An 18,423-nucleotide genomic window follows, 5' to 3' on the forward strand; every position below is an offset into this window, starting at 1 on the left:
AAATTACCAACCTGAAAACGGGCCAATGGACTCTTTAAAAGAGTGCTAACATCATTACTTAGAAGGCAAATCATTGCTCCTTGGGTTTGTCTGAAAACTATCTCCATACGCATAACTTCTGCTGAATACCTCTAGCAATGACATGAGAGGAAGCATTCCATTCTACCCACTTTCTCCACACTGACTGGGATATTTGATAAAGCTATCAAATACCCACAAACAAACACTGATAAAAAAAAGCAGGTTGCTCCTTGATGAAAAAGTTAGAAAGTTAAGTGTAATTTTCAAGCATAATTTCTATTATGTGTTGGGCAGTGGAGTTTTAGTTTACACTCCAAGTTGCCAAATAAAAATATGCAGACATCATTCTTTCCACAGATATCTTTGACGTGTGATGGGCCAAAGTCTGCTAGGATTTGTTGGGGATTATTGTTATGAGAACAAAACAGTCCAAGACTCTTTCGGAACTATTTCTACCTAGGTAGCGAATTACTATAAGTATGATATCAAGAATACACTGAAGTACCAGGCTTGGGAAATCACATACTACACTGGAAGAAAATGATTAAATATATAAAAATATGCTTTTTACATTTTCAGGAATCTATCCCATCTATAAAGCAATGCTGACTTTTTCTTTAACCTACTGATGTTCAGAGCAAATGTATTCTTGGTGTTGTTATCGTTAACTAGAATTGAACATTGCGATTCCTAGTTTAGTTTTAGAATAAAATTAAAGGGTAATATATACTAGATAAGTTTCCCAAGCTTCTTGCTCTTTTCCTGACCTTTCCTGTCTCTGTTAACAGATATATCTTTCATACCCCCAAACTCTCTCTCTCTTCCCATGTCTAATCAGCTGTTGAACCCTATTGACTCTCCTGTATTTCTAGGACCCATCCTTTCTGTTACCATTCACCTAATTCAGGGTCTTTAGGTATCCTAATCCCTTCAGAGTCTTGCCATTATCCCGCCCTCTATATACCACTGATCCAATCAATTTTCCCAAAGCAGAACTCTTATCTTATTATTTTCTTCCTCAAATATATTCAATGGACACTGAATAAAATTCATACTCCTTAGTTTAACAATCAAGACCCTCCTTAATTTGGCCCCAAATTCCATTTTTTCCTGCCTTATTCTACATTATTTTCCCTTTACATAACATAATCCAGGCACACTAAACTTCCAATACACTGAGTCCTCTCAATACATTTTCTTTTCTGACTCCATGCTTTTGTCCATTCTTTGCCCTATGTGTGGAATACCTTTCCAACCAAACGTATACATCCCCAATGTCAAAATCCTACTCAACACCATCGGAACTGCCTTCTCCATTTGGCTTCTGTGATACTGAACTCTTACAATTCTCTCCGGTTATCTGCTCTTTCTCTTCTGGATCCTCATACTTTTCCACTCTTTAACCACAAGTATCACCTAATGTTCTGTCCTTAGTCCTCTTCTCTTTTCTCCATTCAGTCATCTCGTTAACTCCCATCACTTCAATGGTCATCTGTACGCATAAGACTATCAAATGTGCTTCTCTAGTCTTGACTTCTCACAGAGCCAGAGCCATGTATTCCCATCTACCAGCTTCCTACATCAATCTGTAAGGCCCAATGGCAACTTAAGGTCAACATTTCCTCATGGCATGCTGCTAGTAACAACAGTTAGTATTTATATAATACCTATTATGCACCAGGCACGGTGCTAAGTAAGTACTTTACAAATATTATCCCCATTTTGCAGTTGAGGAAACTAAGGGAAATAGAAGAAGGGTTTTAAGGTTTACAAAGCGCTTTAAAAATATTATGCCATTTTATCCTCAAAACAACCCTGGGAGGTAAGATGCTATCATTATCCCCATTTTACAGAAGAGGAAACCAAGATGGACAGGTTAAGTGACTTGCCCAATATCACACAGCTAGTAAGTGTCTGAGGCTAGATTTTATCTATAGCCTTCCTCTGTTTCTTTGTCTCTGTTTCTGTCTCTCTCTCTCACACACACACAGAGGAACATGTGAAGATAATTCAGAAGTAGAAAGGAAAATGAATAATAAAAAAGTTGGAAAGAAGAATGGTATGTGTAAAGACAAGAGAAAAAATTTTGAAGTCTAACACTGCATTTTTGAAGAAACAGATATAACTTTGTTATACTTGTCCTACAAAAATAACATTTTCAAATATGATTTCTTACACTTGAGAAGTGGCTGACTGAGCTAAGTGTGTAAAGTAAATGAAGTTATCTGTTTACTTAAATGGGCCATGTTTCTACCTATACAGTAATTTCACATACATTAAAGCATATCTCTGAAATAATCCTTCCACCATGCGTTATTGGTGATCAGTCAACTTTAGCAGTGGTGCTTCACAATTGCATTGTTTAGGCATTCAAAGGTAAAGACTCAGAATTGAGAGTTGTGATCTATCAAATGAATAATGCATTATAAAGCACGTTTTAAGCCCTGATTGCTTTGATTGCTCTTATCAAATAATGACACTGAGTTATTGTCAATTATAATTACTTATCAAATACTTTACTGTCTTCATTTCCCTGTGCAAAAAAATGAGTTTTATAATTATCGTTTTTAAAGTAAGGTAAATCAGTATGTTGCAATGCAAACAGAACTAGATTTGGTTTCAAAGAATATCCGTTTAAATTCTAGCTCTGCTACTTCCTACCTGTGTGTCCACAAGCAACTAAATTCATCTCTCGGAGCCTCAAATTCCTCATCCACAGAGGATTCGCTTGGATGGCCTCTGAGCTCTCTTCCAGCTGTAAATCTGTGATTCTATATGTGTATTCTTCTATACTATATTAAAAATGAAATATTCATTTTACTGGAGAATGTATTTGCAGAAGTCAATTTAGTAATGAGCAATGAATAACGGTACTTAATTGTGCTATTCAAATACAAAATATGCCTTCCCTAGGAAGAAATTGAAAAAAAGCAACACAATAAGAAAGAAAGAACAAAAATGAAAGGAAGCACTATGTCTCCTAAGCAATACCTATTTCCTACTTCAGTACAATATTTTTTCAAAATTACGGCATAGATGTCTCTAGTGTAACAATAGGATGTGATCTTCATGGCTATCATGGCTTGGCAAAGTGGACTCGATAGGTTTTTCTTTCCTTAACGCCAGTACATTCAGGAAAGGCCTCTGAGCAAACGTATTAAGTTTTTCTTTGGAGCTCCCAAGTTCCCTTTTCTGTGCTTTCTCCCACCTTCTGGTTCCCAGTGCCTTCCCTATCATCAAGGTGCTCTCAGAAAATGATAGAATATCAGCCATTTGCAAATCCCTGTAAATGTAATAAAATGTGCCACTACTCCAATAAGCACTTGCTTATCAATTCCTGGGGAATTTGAGGCATCAATCAACAGATGAAAAAGGAATTTTTTTGGTGGAAGGGAACTCAGACCATCCAGCACCAAGAATCCCTCACTCCACTCCACCCCAAAAACTTACACACTATAACTGCCTAACCTGACGATACTTAAAACAAGCCTTGGGTTTAGCTGAGAATGACCTAGTTTAAAAAGGTTTTCTTTGAGGCTGCAGATCCAGAGTGACCATGAGAACATAGCATTTTTGGCTGTTTATCCTTTGCCATATAAAGTTCATAGATTTTTTTGACTTTCCTGGAGTTCATTACTTTGCACTTTGCTCAGTCTCCTGGAAGCCTTCTCTGATCCTTCCCATCTATGACCTGCCAGCCCAGATTTTGTACCCTGACAGTACTTAGTTTTAAAACCCTTGAATGTCTTCATCAGATAAATATTGTATAGCCTATTTATCTGTGACCGTCTTATTCCGCTGCTAGAATACTAGCTCCTTAAGGGTGAGGGTCAAATAAGTAACAGATTCAAGGATCCACAATATGCCAGGCACTGTTCTAGGCAGTGGAAATACAGAAACAAAAAAGTGAAACAATCCCTACTCTTGAGCAGCTTACCTTCTAGTGATGAGTTTTCAGTCTAGTAAAAGATAAGGGAGCATGCCTTATGCACTTAATACCTTCTCCATCCCTAGTAGAACACTCGACACACATCAGGTGCTAGGTAATTTTTTTATATTGTATTATATCCTTGTATTATATCATAATGACATGAAGTAGGTAAAAGCATCTCCTAGAACCAATACCTTGGAAAACATGCCAATAGTATTCATCGCTCCAAAGCTTACAGAATAAAGGGTTTGCAGGACTACGTCCTGTCATGAGACAACAGAATGTGGACACTGAGATGTCAGAAAAATGAAGTATTGGTGACCCAGAGTGGGGAAGCAAGTCCTCTTATCTCATGATATATAGCAGCACAATTCAATTAGACTAACTATACAGCTCCCTGGAGATAAATGCCCTGGCAAGTGCTAAATATTATTACTTATTGTAATTCTAATGACTTCCAAACTAGAGATAGCATAGATGAAAAATTTCTCATTCAGTGAAGTGATGTTCTCCTTTCACATGCAATTCAGCCCTACTATTCAGGCAAAGAGTGCTAGCCAACAGCTCTGGATTGTACAGGGGCAGCTCCCAGCTGAAACCTTAGCTGGGTTAAGATGCTATCAAGAGTCTTCTCATGAATACTAATGAGGCACCCACTGTTCAGAGAAGAATGCATTTGTACTAGCAGCCCACTCCTACAGTCTTACGTCACTAAGGAATACTTATTTTTGAAGTCGAAAACTACAGAAATTGATATTTAAGCCTTGGAAGACGAACACAATGCTGATAGTAGATTGCTGCTCTATGATATCATTACAGGTACGGAAACAGAAAGAGAATACAGTGCAAAGAAAACATGGGCGTTGCGAGGAAATTATAATTAATTTACATAAAGGAATCAATGTAAAGTCCAGGATACCTTGCATCCAGTACACTCCTACGGGTATTCAGGAGCCCACAAACATTTTATCTTGCCCCAAAATTTCATTTAGTCGCACATGAGTCCCCATGTTTCCCTTCTTAAATTAATGAAAAGGTGACTTCTTTCTTTCCTTTCTACAAGTCAGTCTTTCCACATGATAATTAATTCCCTTGCCAAATGGATTATCATTATCTAACGTTATTAAGCCTCAGCAATTCAAATTCAGTTTGACAAATATTGCAAAGTACTGTGCTAGGTGGTAGGTATACAAAGAGAAGAAGAAAGGAAAAGGGAGGAGGGAGCAGAGAGAAGGAGGGGGAAGGGGCAGGAAGAGAAGGAGGAGGAAAAAAAAGAAACAGCATTCTCTGCTTGAAGGAGTTCTACTACCATTTTGTGCATCACAGTATAAAAGGCACTCCTTCAATGAATACGTCAACTGAACCAGGCAAGACAGCTACTGTACCACGTCCTATGTAATCTGGCCCCCAATTATTTATTTAAACTCATTTGTTACCTCTCCCTAACAAGGATCCTTTTCTTTTGTCAGGCCAAGCTTACTTATCCTTCACCCACAAAATATTCACTCCCATCTTCATACGTTTATTCATTCTTTACTCCCTGAATGGAGCACCTTCATTTCTCTTCTCTGCTTATCCAAATACTCCCAAGTGCTTCAAGCCTTACATCTACACAACCTTGCTTCAGTCAACCGAGATACTTTTCCCTTCCCGAATACTCAGAGCTTTAAATAGCTATGATGTATATTTTGGCACATTATGATATTCAATTTAGCATTTTATTGAACACTGCTTTTTATGGTTCTCTGTTTCATGTCTATTTGTTTCATGTAAGCTGTCCACTTCAAAAATGGTAGTATGAAATTTAGTAGAGATAAATGTAAAGTCTTGCACATAGGTTTAAAAATTCAACTGCACAAACTAAAGGATTGAAAATGGAGGCATAACTAGATAATAATTCATGCAGAAAAGATTTAAAGGTTTTAGTGCACCACAAGTTCAATACAAATTAACAGTATAAAAACTTAGACTTCATTAAGAGAGTCACAGGATCCAAATTAAGAAGTATCGATCATACCATGCTTTTTCCTGAACAGACATCTGGAGTATCTGATTTGTAAGGCATATTTTAGGAAGAACACTGACAACCTAGTTCCAAGGTTGGTGGCTGTGGCATGAGGAAGGTGGGTTGAGGTCCCATTTTCTATAAGTGGGAGAATAATCCAAGGCCTGGTAAAGTTTATTTATTTGCCAAATTCCATAGCTTCTTCTCAGTCTTTATCTTTCCTGACTTCTCTGTAGCCTCTGACTCTATAAACCACATTCTGCCTACATGTTCTCCCCTGTATGGGCACCATGAAAAATGACCATTGGATTTGGCAATGAAGAGATTGTTGCCTACTCTGGAGACAGTAGTATCAGCCGAGTCACGAGGTTGGAAACTGGGCTGCAAAGGACTGGGAAGTGAGTAAAGATAAGGAGCGTAGACAGCTTTTCCTTAGGAGTTTGGCTGTGGAAGGGAGGAGAGATACAGGATGCTAGTTTGAAGTGGTGGCAATTTCCATCAGGTAGACTGAAACATTTGGAGAGTGAATCTCAAAGGATAAGAGACTGTAGAAGAAGAAGTGGAAGTGTCAACGAGAGCAAGGACTCCTCCTTCCTCCCTCATCCTCCATATACAAACAGTATATAGTACATTGGACCTGGAGTCAGGAAGATCTGTGTTTAAATCTTGCCTTAGATGCTTAGAAGTTATATGCCCTAGGGCAAGTCACTTAACCTGCCTACCTCAGTTTCCTTTTCTGTAAAATGAGGATAATAATAGCACCTACCTCGCAGGGTTGTTGTGAGGATATAATGGGATAACATTTGTAAAAGTGCTATATAAATTCCAGCTATTATTATTGTCAATTCTAACTCCATAACATCTCTTGTGGTCATACCCTTCTTTCCATTCACGAGGCACAATCCTACTCTAGTCTCTATCTGTATTGCAACAATATCTTCACAAATGGTCTCCCTGCCTCAAGTTTCTCGCCTTCCAATCCATTCACCACAGTTACTAAAATGATATTTCTAAAGCAAAGATCTGATTGTACCAGTCCAATGTTCAACAAACTCTAGTGGCTCCAAAGAATCGAACGGCAACTCCTCAGTTTGGCCTTTAAATACCTTTACAACCTGATCATAACCTATCTTCTCAGCCTCTCCTCCATATGCTCCTTGGTCTAGCCCAACCATACTTCTTATCATTCCTCACATAAAAATCATTCTCCTCTCTCTGTGCTTTCCATCTCCATGTGTTTCACAAGTTGTCATCCATCAAGCCTGAAATGTTCTATTCCACTTTCACTTCCCGTTGTTGGAATCCCTAGTTTCCCTCAAAGTTCTCTTGATATCACTTGACACGAGGGGCCTTTCTTGGCACTCTCATCTGCTAATGGGTCCCTCACCCACTACATGTTTATTTTGCACCCACATAAATACGTACACATAGAGCCTTCCAGAAGAACCTGTGCTTTTTTAAGGAAAGTGACAATATTCTTTTTCATTTTTAACCCTAGTACCTAGCACAGTGCCTTGATGATACAACACTTACAGATCACAAAGCCATTTTGCTAAACATCACCGAACAGTTGAAAGCCACAAATCCATCATTCCTGTGGTCAACTTTTCTAGAAAGGAAGGAAGGCTGGTCTTGGAGTAGGTAAGACATGGGGTGTTGTAACAACATGTTGCTAGCAGCTGCTGTGGAGGTGAAAGACCAACACAAGACCAACACACAGGAGGGCCGCTAGCACAGGTTCTTTGATCTGCTTTTCTAAGGAAAGCAACTTTAAGGGGTTAACAATATCACTTTAATCAAACACACATATATCATTCACTTAGTTCAGGGGGAAAAGCCAGCACCCTGAACTTCAGAACCAATACAAACAGAAATTACAAATACAGATTATACAAACAGAGCAAACACACAATTATCAACAGACAGGCCTCTGGCTGTCTGACCAAAGAAATACACATTTACCAGACAGAGATGCACCAACATCTAAGGCCGGGGGAGGTCCACTGGCTGCCTAGAGTCTCCTCTGGTCAAATCACACAATACTCTTCCAATGAAGGAGAGCACCAAACAAAATGCAACCTCTGGCTTTATATACCCTTCTTAGGGACTGAAAGCTTCACACCTAATCAGTAAAAGGGTGTGGACCTGGGGCTTCACACCTAGTTAGCAAAAGTGCGTGGGCCTGGGGCTTTGCACCTTTCAAGATTTAATCATAAGCACTTGATTACTTTAGGATTCTAAAAGAGAAAACAGTAAAAAAAAGTTCCACCTCAGTTACTACTAGAGGTGCATGAGGTATCCAGGAAAGACTACTACCTCTAGAGTGAGGGCTTGCCAAGCCCTTTTCAGGGCTGCCCAACAACCTTTGGTGTCCTTCTTCACTTAACTCTCACCTATGGCTCCAAGAAGCTGTAATATGTGCAGCAGTGACACCCCAGTAAATCTCAGTAGAAAGGCTGATGAAATCAAGATTGATAAGATCAAGATAAGATCAAGTTGAGGCCTGACACCCGTGGCTGAGTTAGGGGGATGTCTACCCCAAGCATGTGAGAACTTTCCCCAATAGAATGGGTGGATGAGAACAATTGAAAGTAGCTGAAGCACTGTGTGGAGCACTTACCATCTGGTCAGGGATCAAAGACACCAAGGTCATCCGCTGCATCGTGGGCCATCACCAGTTGGCCTGCCTTCTGTCTCGCCATTGGATTTCTATGACTCAGGAGGAGAGAGGCGGACTACTATGCACAACTCTGCCTCACTTAAATACAATTTACTTGAGTCAAGATATCACCTGTGATGTCATTGTTCCTCTTTGAAAATGAAGGGCAAGGGGCAGCTAGGTGGAGCAGTAAGTACAGCACAGGCCCTGGAGTCAGGAGGACCTGAGTTCAAATAGGGCCTCAGACACTTGACACACTTACTACCTGTGTGACCTTGGGCAAGTCAGGTAACCCCAATTGCCCTGCCTTCTTCCCTCAAAAATAAAAAAAATGAAGGACAAACAAGTAAGACATAGGGTTCAAGTCCTGTCTTTCAGATACATATTAGTTATATGACCACACACAAGTCATAAACCCTCACTGCCTTAAGCAACTCTCTAAATGCACATGCTACATACACACAGATTGGATCAGACTGAAGAGATGCATGGATGGAGAGTGCATAATGGGAGACCTGCCTACAATGACTGTTGTCTGGACCAAAAGAAAAAACAAAAAAGGAGTGGAAGTGGCTGGAAAGAAAACATGCACATGTACACACTTCTGTGACATCTGCTTAAATTCTAAAAATCAAAAGGAACAGATCTTGTGGCCTCCCTTTTACAACATGTATGAATAATGATACATACTGAAAATGAAGATTAGACAATTTGGTGACCTGTTCCAAAAGCCCTTTCTTCTCTTTCTAAGCTTTCCTTAGGGTCTCTGCATTATACTTTTTTATGTGTTGCCTAAATGGCACAGTGGATAGAGTGCTGTGAGTTCAAATCCAGTTTCAGACATTTGCTAGTTATGTGAACCTAGACAAGACACTTAATGCTGTTTGCCTCAGTTTCCATATCTGTAAAATGAGCTAGAGAAAAAAATGACAAACCACTCCAGTATCTTTGCCAAGAAAAACCCAAATGGGGTCACAAAGAGTCAGACACAACTGAGAAAACTTAATTAACAACAACAACCCAGACAAACTTCTCCCTTTGATGCTGTGCCTGAAACAGTAGACACACTGGACGCTTGATGCAAGAAATGAGAGGCACCATCTCGGCAGGTAAAAAAAAGACTTAAGTTATCTGAAATACACATGGACATTGTGTGATATTTCTTTCTCTGGGTTGATTTTCAGTATCTAACAACTATAAAATAAAAATTCTAGTAATGAAAGATTTTTCAAACTTTGAGCCTATTTTACCAAATTTATCATTCCTCCTCTTACTTTGCCCTTTTTAAAAATTTCACTTCAATCCAATAAGCATTTATTAAATGCCTGCTGTGTACAAAGTACTATCTTTGGGGTGAGGACAAAGATAAAAAGGAAATCATCTCTGCCTTCAAAGACCTTCTATTCACTCATTTTTCACATCATCATAATACACTCCATTGCCCATTTCTCTCTTCTCCATCTGTCTGATTTTTTTTCCCTTTTATTTCTTCAACCTCAGTCCTAGAGCTTCCAAATACTCATTCAATACATGGCACTTACTTATATGCCACCTATACATACTTAACATTTGATAAATATATTTAGCTGTAAAGTCATTTTTGCTTTACAAATTTCATAAGGACAAAAGATGTTACAAATTAAAAGAAACCTGTTTATTTGTACTCTAACGGTTCCCATTAAAGAGAAAATCCCTCAAAACAATCACAACCCGCCATCAAAATCAACCATCTTCATTAGTTCGGATTGCTTCTTCTTAACACTACTGTTCTCTGTCCTAAAATGGTAAATCCTTAACACCAACAAGTTAATGTGAAGTTCAGTTTTACTCTAAAAAGCAAAAATCTCTCAACTGTATTTGGTTAAATTGAACACCATAAATCAGATGGCTTGACATTTTTCCCCCTGAAGATGAATTAATTACTTAGTCACTACTTCCATTCTTTTTTTTTAGTGAACACATATAGGACAAAATTATCCCAGTCTTTAAACTTAAGTAAGGCCTTTAAGAAAGAACAATCTCCTCATAATTTTTTTTGGCTATAACTTTGTAAGGTTAGAGCAGGTTTTATTCATATTCTTTTTCCCAACATGGCACTCAGAACAGTGCTTTGCACACATACTTAATCAATGCCTAAATGAATGAGTTTGTTGAATGTCAGACAATTGCAAAAGCAATTAACTACAAAATCCTCAATAACCTCATTGACTGGAACACTAGTAAGATGATCTTTTAGCTTATTTTTCTTGGGATGGCTAAGGATAGACAGTAGAAAGTCCTTTTTCTTTAATTTTTGTTGAAAAAAAATATTTCTCAAAGGTGAGTCAACTTTCTTAACTTAATAAGTAAATATACTGAATGTGAATGAATCTTTCTCCGATGATTCAGGGTGCCACAGTATATTAGGGTCATCAATATGAGTATTCATTATTCTCATAATAGGTATCCAAGTTATATGTTTGAGCTGAATACAAAGTCAAAATCTGTGATTTTGTCAGGTTGGGAATTTCTTCACAGGAATTTCCTCTACCAGATGCAGAACACAACTGGTCTGTAACTTAGTCAGCAAGTCTTAGAGAGTTTCTTGACAACCGAGAGGTTAGGTGACTTATCCAGGATCAAACAACCAGTAAGATCAAGGGCGGGATCTGTTTCAGTATGTTTAGTATGTTTACTAACCCAAGAATAATCCATGGAAATTCCTTAATTTTATTATGACTTATTATGCTTTTTAAGAAGAAAGGGCAAATTCTAAATTCTAGAAAAAAAGTTTTATACCCATGTCAGATTGCATAGAAAGAAAAATGCCATTTCTATAAAATGCTATCTATATTTGCTCCCTCCTCCCCACTACTCTGCATTTTAAAAATAATAACAGGTCGAGAACACAGCACACCAGAAATTTTACTGGGAACACAATCATTCACATCTAATGGTTATTCTTCCAAGCAATAAATGCTAGTATACAGATGTATCTTTGGGGATTTCTTTTTTTTTTCCCCACACAGTAGTTTATGCAAATCTACTCCCTCTGCCGGCTATGTTTTATGCTCAGGCAGCCTACTCAGATTTAGAGATAAAATCAGCCCTGGTTTAAAAGGAGTATTAAAATCACCTGCAAATAATAATAATAATTGCAAATGATTGCCCTAGAAAAGTTTTAGCTATTACTGGAATTATTTTAAATGGCACTTGATAGCACTGGACAATTATGCATTGCTAGGCATGAGAGTAACTCTTATTTAGAAACACTCCAGTGTTGCCTAAGTATTGAAAATAAGTCAGAAATTCTCATCATTAGTCTGAGATCTTCCGTTAAGCAAAGCCACAAATAATATTAATGTAGCACAAATAACCTTATACTTCATCAGTTCCTGACCAGAATCTCCAAAGAAAGGCCTTTACTAATAAAGTCTTCTTAGCATTTACCCAAAGCAGTCATTTTACAGGTGGAGTAATAGACACTGAGTTAAATGGCTTTTCCTAGGTTGCAGAAGAGTAGGTAGAGGCAAACTGAGGGATAAAAACCATCTTATCGAATTTCCTGGTTCACAGACCTATGCACAAACCTGAGCTACTATTTTGTTCTGTTTTATTTTCCTATTTAAGTGGTGAACTGATGGGATGATAATAAAGTACTCTTGTTATAACAGCAGCACCTTATATCTATTTATTTGTGTACTTTAAAGTTTACAAAATTCTTTTCTCACAATTCTATGCAGTAGGTAGCCTAACAATCATTACCTCTCTTTTACGGATAAGAAACTGAAGGATTGAGAGTGGTTCATTTATGTTAAGTGTCAGAGTCAAACCCAAACCCACTACTTGATTCCAAATGCAATGTTCTTTCTCAAAAATGTCTCAGGAATTAATATTTTAAGGTAATTTTTGCAATGTAAAATGTGTTCATTTAACAAGTATTTTAAGGAAATTTTTGTAATGCGAAATGTGTTCATTTAATAAGTCCAGAGTGCATGTTTAATAAGAGAAAAAATCCACTAGGGTTAATAGATAATTGCAATTCTTTAAATTAAAAGATTATTCACTTAATTTTTTTGTTCCATAACTTCCCTTTTCTGGCAAAATTAATAAAATACTCAACTGAGAAAAATATAGCTTATTTTTTAAAAGGCATTTTATCCTCCTAACAGCTTTAACTACCTAGAAAGTTTTTTTTTTCCATTATGAATATCAGCTAGGGATTACAGAGACTCCCCACATTTTTTCTTGAATCTGAAGAGGGTCTTGGTTTAGACTGTGCAGTTTTATGAAGTCATAAACTAGGGAAAAGTCTGAGGAAAAAAACGAAAGCCCTTGCACTTGTAGTTTTATGTGCTTTTTACAGTAAGCTTTGCACATTTGGTAAATATTGATGTTTCAGTGTACTTCAATTATTCTCAGAAGTATTATGATTGACAGCTCTTGAGTGCTGTGTCTTTCAAAACAAATATGTCTTTTTGATAGAGAACACATGCAGTCTGTGCTTCCAATTACTCTATGAGAGGGAGAGTGGGGCAAACAGTACGATTTTTCAGTGTTTTTATGTCATTTAACATTCTTTTCTATATAGAATAGGCTATATCTATATTTGTACATACACACATATATAACATATTTTATGAAAGCATTTCACTACTTAAAGCAATTATAATCATAATAATGAATGGGAAAGAGGAACTCATTTTTCCTTAATTGATTATGGCAGATGTCAGTTCTCTAAAAGGTTATTCCTAAGAACAGCCAAGTTCAGGATATTCTTAATGAAAATTAGCTCCTTATTGCTTAGTTATTTTTGGACATAAAATATGCAACAATATAGGTTTTGGGGGAAAATGTTGCTTCATAAACTTGGATAACAATATTAAGTGAACCAACTCAATCAATATGTCATTAACCATCTTGATACAGTCAGTAAAAGAACATTTTTTCCTTCTGTGTCAAAATTCAATTCTGCTTACCTTGATGAATTTTTCATCTATCCATAAAACAGACACAAAATGCAATTGTGACCTTCAGTTACATATATTGCCCCTTTCCCCTTGGTAGGGATGGGTGGAAGAAAAAAGAACACTGAATGCTAAGCATCATGTCATTTTAGACCACTTACAAACATTAATTAGCTTAGCAGTACCCTGAATATGTTATCTTTGCCCATGAGTCTATACTACAGGAGGAATTAAGTCAAATCCATATTGATATTACTGGCATAAATGAAACCAGAAGGTACAGCTAACTAGAAAGATGGATTACAAATTCTCCTTGGAAAAAGGCATGTAGGAGTCAGAGGAAATCGTTCTCTGGTGAAGCAAAAAGTTATATAAGAAACAGCATTTTGTTGAATATTGAGACATCTGGCTGGAATTTCTGTGTTCATTGTAAGAGTAATCGAGGAAGACCACTGAAAACATAATTATAACTTATATGCCAGCCACTTGCTGAAGACATACAAGTAGCGAAATTCTATTTAGAACTTAACAATATCCTCCCATCAAATTAAATTAACATGTATCTTTATGTCTGATGGTTTCCAACTCAATTCAACAAGCATTTATTAATGCTCCTGCTCCTAGTCAGGTAAGTTTTAAGTACTGAGAAAAGAAACACAAAACAAACCAATAAAACATCCCTTGCCATAAATTCTTACATTCTACCAGATCTACCTGCAATGGGAAGGTGGGTAAAGGGGGGATAAGTGAAATTTTCATATTGGAAAATAAAGTTTGGGGTCGCCAAAACATGAAGAAGCCAAACACTAGACAGAAATTTTATGACTCTCTACCATAATTACTTTGTTGAACAAGAAAGGTGAAAAGTGTTGCACGTATAAGCACCAAAAAAGTACATAATTAAAAAAAAAGAAACCTACTCTTAAAAGATAGGAAAGTATGTTACTGACAGAGGTCATTTTAGAAGTCGTTGCCTGTCAGCTTTGATGGGTTAAAGAGTTCAAAGTAAACCACAAATCAGAACAAACACTAAATATGAGAAAGCAAGCAGATGCAATTGTATACAATAGAGAACTACAGAACAACAAGAAGGAAGTGAGCAAATGTGTCCCGATTGCTAATGATTCCAGGAACAGTAGGGTAAATCAAATCATTGACATCTTTGAGTCTCAGTTTCTTCATCTTGGGGGGAGGTTGTCTCTGAGATCTCTTTCAGCTCTAAAGCTACGATTCAGGAAAAAAGACAAAATTTCTTCCAACCCTTGCCATGCCTCCATCTCTCTCCATCTTTAACATCCCATCTCACTACAGGAAAGAAAGCTGCTGACTCTGCAAAAAGCAATGATGGAAACCCTATCATGCCTGCTGCCCTAGTGCCAGGGCTCCCTGGAAATCATCTTGCCTTCGCTCTGCTGATCAGGTCTGTACCTTCACATAGAAGCATAAGCTAAAAGGAATGAACGGAGAGGGAAGGTGGTGGGGTAATCTGAATATGCAGCAGAAAATAGCAGTGGTCTTTCAAACTAGAAACTTGTTCAACGGTCTTCCATAATTGGAATCTCCTAAATAATTGTGGCAGTAATTATAATAACAGCTAGCATTTGTACAGTGCTTTATGATTTCTCAAATATTTTATGTGTGTTATCTCATTTGATCCCGTGAAGTAGGTCCTATTATTAATTTTATTATAAACGATAATAAAAATGAGGGCTAGCATTTGTATAGCACGATATGGTTTGCAAAGTATTTTTACAAATACTGTCTCACTTGATCGTCACGATAATCCTGGAAGTTAGGTTCTATTATTACAACCATTTTACAGACGAGGAAACTGAGGTAGGCAGGGCTGGATGGCTCATGAGTTTCTGAGGCAGGATTTGAACTCGGGCCATCTTAACTTCACATTCTATTCACTGTTCCAACTACCTGGTCTCATTATTATCAGTCGTATTTTACAGATGAAGAAACTGAGGCTGACAGAGGTCAAGTGACTTGTCCCAGCGTTAGACATTTAGTAAACGTGTGCAAATAATCAAGGCATTGCGAGCAAAGCCTGAGCAAAGAAGGCAAGTGGCTAGTTAGCTTAGCGTCTAGACTGCTGGCCCTGAATTCGGGAAAGTTTGAGTTTGAAAACAACCTCAGAAATTTATTAGCTGTGTGACTTTGGATGAAGCATTTATATTTTCTCAGTCTCAGCTTCCTCAATTGCAAAACAAAAAATAAAAATACTACTACCTGCCCAGACTGTCACGAAGAACAAATATGGTAACATCTGTAAGGAATTTTGCTAATCTTAAAGTGTTATGTAAATGTCAGCTATTATTATTTTGAGAAGCTGCTTATTATGAAATTCCAATTATCATAAAATTATGAAATGTATTATTATAATTATAAAATTATTATATATACATACACACGCACACATAATGTCACTGTCAGAAAACTTGATAGGAATAGTATTCTCCTTCAATACTTCACTAATTTATTCCCCTCCAATTACTGTAGGTTATAATACTAGTTTTGCATATCATGGTGTTTCACAATTACTACAGGGTGATAAAAATACTCCCTTGATGAGGGAGTAAGTACCTGATTAGACAATCCCTGGTTAAGACTCTGAGCTGGCTTTATGATGTCCTGAAGAACAAGAAGGATCTGTCCAAAGCGACAAGCCAGCCTCCTTTTGCCCTAACTTAGAATCTCGCGTCATGTGTTTTTTCCCCTTTAACATCGAGAGTAATAATAAGAGACTGACTTCTTGATGCTGCCTGCCTCTTCTCAGTCAATAGAACTCCCGACTATTAAAAGTTTCTAAGTTTTGACTTTCCAGCCTATTAGTTTTTTGTAGATCCTATTGTTGATATTCTCTCTTGATCTGGCATGAAATCATCTGGAAGCTATTTATGTCAATATCAAACAGCAAAATTTAAACTTTTTTTTAAAATTTCTATGACTAAACTGACTTTTCCAAATACCTAAATTCAGTAACTCAGGTCTTCAACACTTCTTAAAAAGAGCTATATTTTCCCCTTTTATAATCAGGACAGAAAAAGATGAAAGGCAGGAAGTAGCCTAACTATGAACAAGTAGTTCTTCCTTTGAAGATAGATAACTAAGTACTGTAGTTAAAAAAAAATGTATGTTTATAATACCCAAGCTACTACTCATCTTGAACACATTCCAAATACAAAAAAAAAAATCTCTCTCTGATCTCTCAGTAGTATTTTCCCTTCACCACTGACAGCTGACATAGATGTAATTAACTAGAGGAATACTGTTCATAAATAGGAGGGCAAATGTTCTGAAACAGTCATATAAATTTTTCTCTGTCTCTGTCTCTCTGTCTTCTCTGTCTCTCTGTCTCTCTCTCTCTCAGCTAGTTTTATCCTATAACTACAGCATCACTGATGTCCCACCTATCTGGGTACAACAGGAAACACCCATAGTAAGAGGTATTCACGTAATGGAAAGCCTGGAATTTAGGAATATCTTGAAAGATCAAGGGATTAACTGATGCAGTTCATATTTTGGTTTTAATTTTGTTTTTTTATCCATAAGTCAAAGATAACAGAAATAACAAGATGAACATTTTTCACACTGACACAAAATTTTCCATCTCGTCCTTCTTATGTTACATATCTAGGGAGATCTTTTTGGATATTAAAATTCCATTATTTCATTCTACATATTGCTGCATTCCTTTTAACTTCAGCTAAAGTTTCTTTCTTTCCCTGCTTGCTGATATGTTCTACCATTAATTCTCAAAGTACTTAATGTGAGAGTATTGGCCAAATGGATACCTGCCTTAAAAATGTTTATTCAGAATTTTCCCCCTCTTCAATTACAAAAGCCAAATGGTTTTTTTAAATTGTTCTCTATAAGCTCCCCATCATCAACAAACTGTGAAATAGGTCTTCTTTTGAATAAAGAGAATTATAAAAATTATGACTATAGGGCCCTGGTGCTTATTTTAAGAATTAATGGAGAAATAATGCATTCAGTTTCCTTTTCATATGTTTGCTGTAATCAGTTTCCTTTTCATTTGTTTTATTTGTTTACTGTAAGGTTCTAGCACACAATTGTGGCCACTTGGGGTCCTTTACCATAGGGTCTCAAAAAAATTAAGACTATAGTCTTACAGTCTTATATAAAATATATGTTCAGTCATTTCAGCTATGTTCAACTCTTCACAAACCTATTCTGATTTTTCTTGTCAAAGATACTGTAGTGGTTTGCCATTTTCTTCTCCAGCTCATTTACAGATAAGGAAACTGAGGCAAATAGGGTTAAGTGACTTGCTCAAGTCCACACCGCTTATAAGTACCTGAGGTCACATTTGAAGGCAGGAAGATGGGTCTTCCTGACTTCAAGCCGTGGTACTCTATCCACTGCACCACACAGAGGCCATAAAATAAATAGCCTAATGTAAAATACCATTTTCTTCCCTTTTGTTTTAAAGCTCATTTGGTAAACTGCCTAAAAACCTGAGGAACCAGACAGGAAACTTATTCATCTCGATACCACAGGTATGATTTCTGTGGTATTCATGCTTTCTAATCTTAAGTGATGTTCACTTTTACCAATATGATATCTGAAGCCAGAAGGGGAAACCTGGGATGAGTCATACCTCCTCACCAAATTTTAAGACTTCAAGAAGAATTGAGAGTTCATTCTGTCCAACCCACTTATTTTATCAATGAGGAAACGGAGACATGGAGGTGAAATGGCTTCCCACAGTTAGCAGAATAATAGGATTATTCATCTTCAGCTGGAACAGACCTTGGACGTCATCCAGTCCAATCAGCTAATTTCATAGCCGAGGAAAGGTTAGGTAACTTGCCTGAGGTCCCATCAGGTATAA

General features: G+C 37.1%; 1 protein-coding gene across 5 annotated transcripts in view; it reads right to left on the minus strand.

Moving 5' to 3' along the window:
- Positions 1 to 18,423, minus strand: part of BBX (BBX high mobility group box domain containing) — a 268,119-nt gene that overhangs the window by 149,792 nt on the left and 99,904 nt on the right. The window lies entirely within an intron of this gene.

Source organism: Trichosurus vulpecula, chromosome 2 (assembly GCF_011100635.1).
Source record: "Trichosurus vulpecula isolate mTriVul1 chromosome 2, mTriVul1.pri, whole genome shotgun sequence".
Lineage (NCBI taxonomy): Eukaryota > Metazoa > Chordata > Mammalia > Diprotodontia > Phalangeridae > Trichosurus > Trichosurus vulpecula.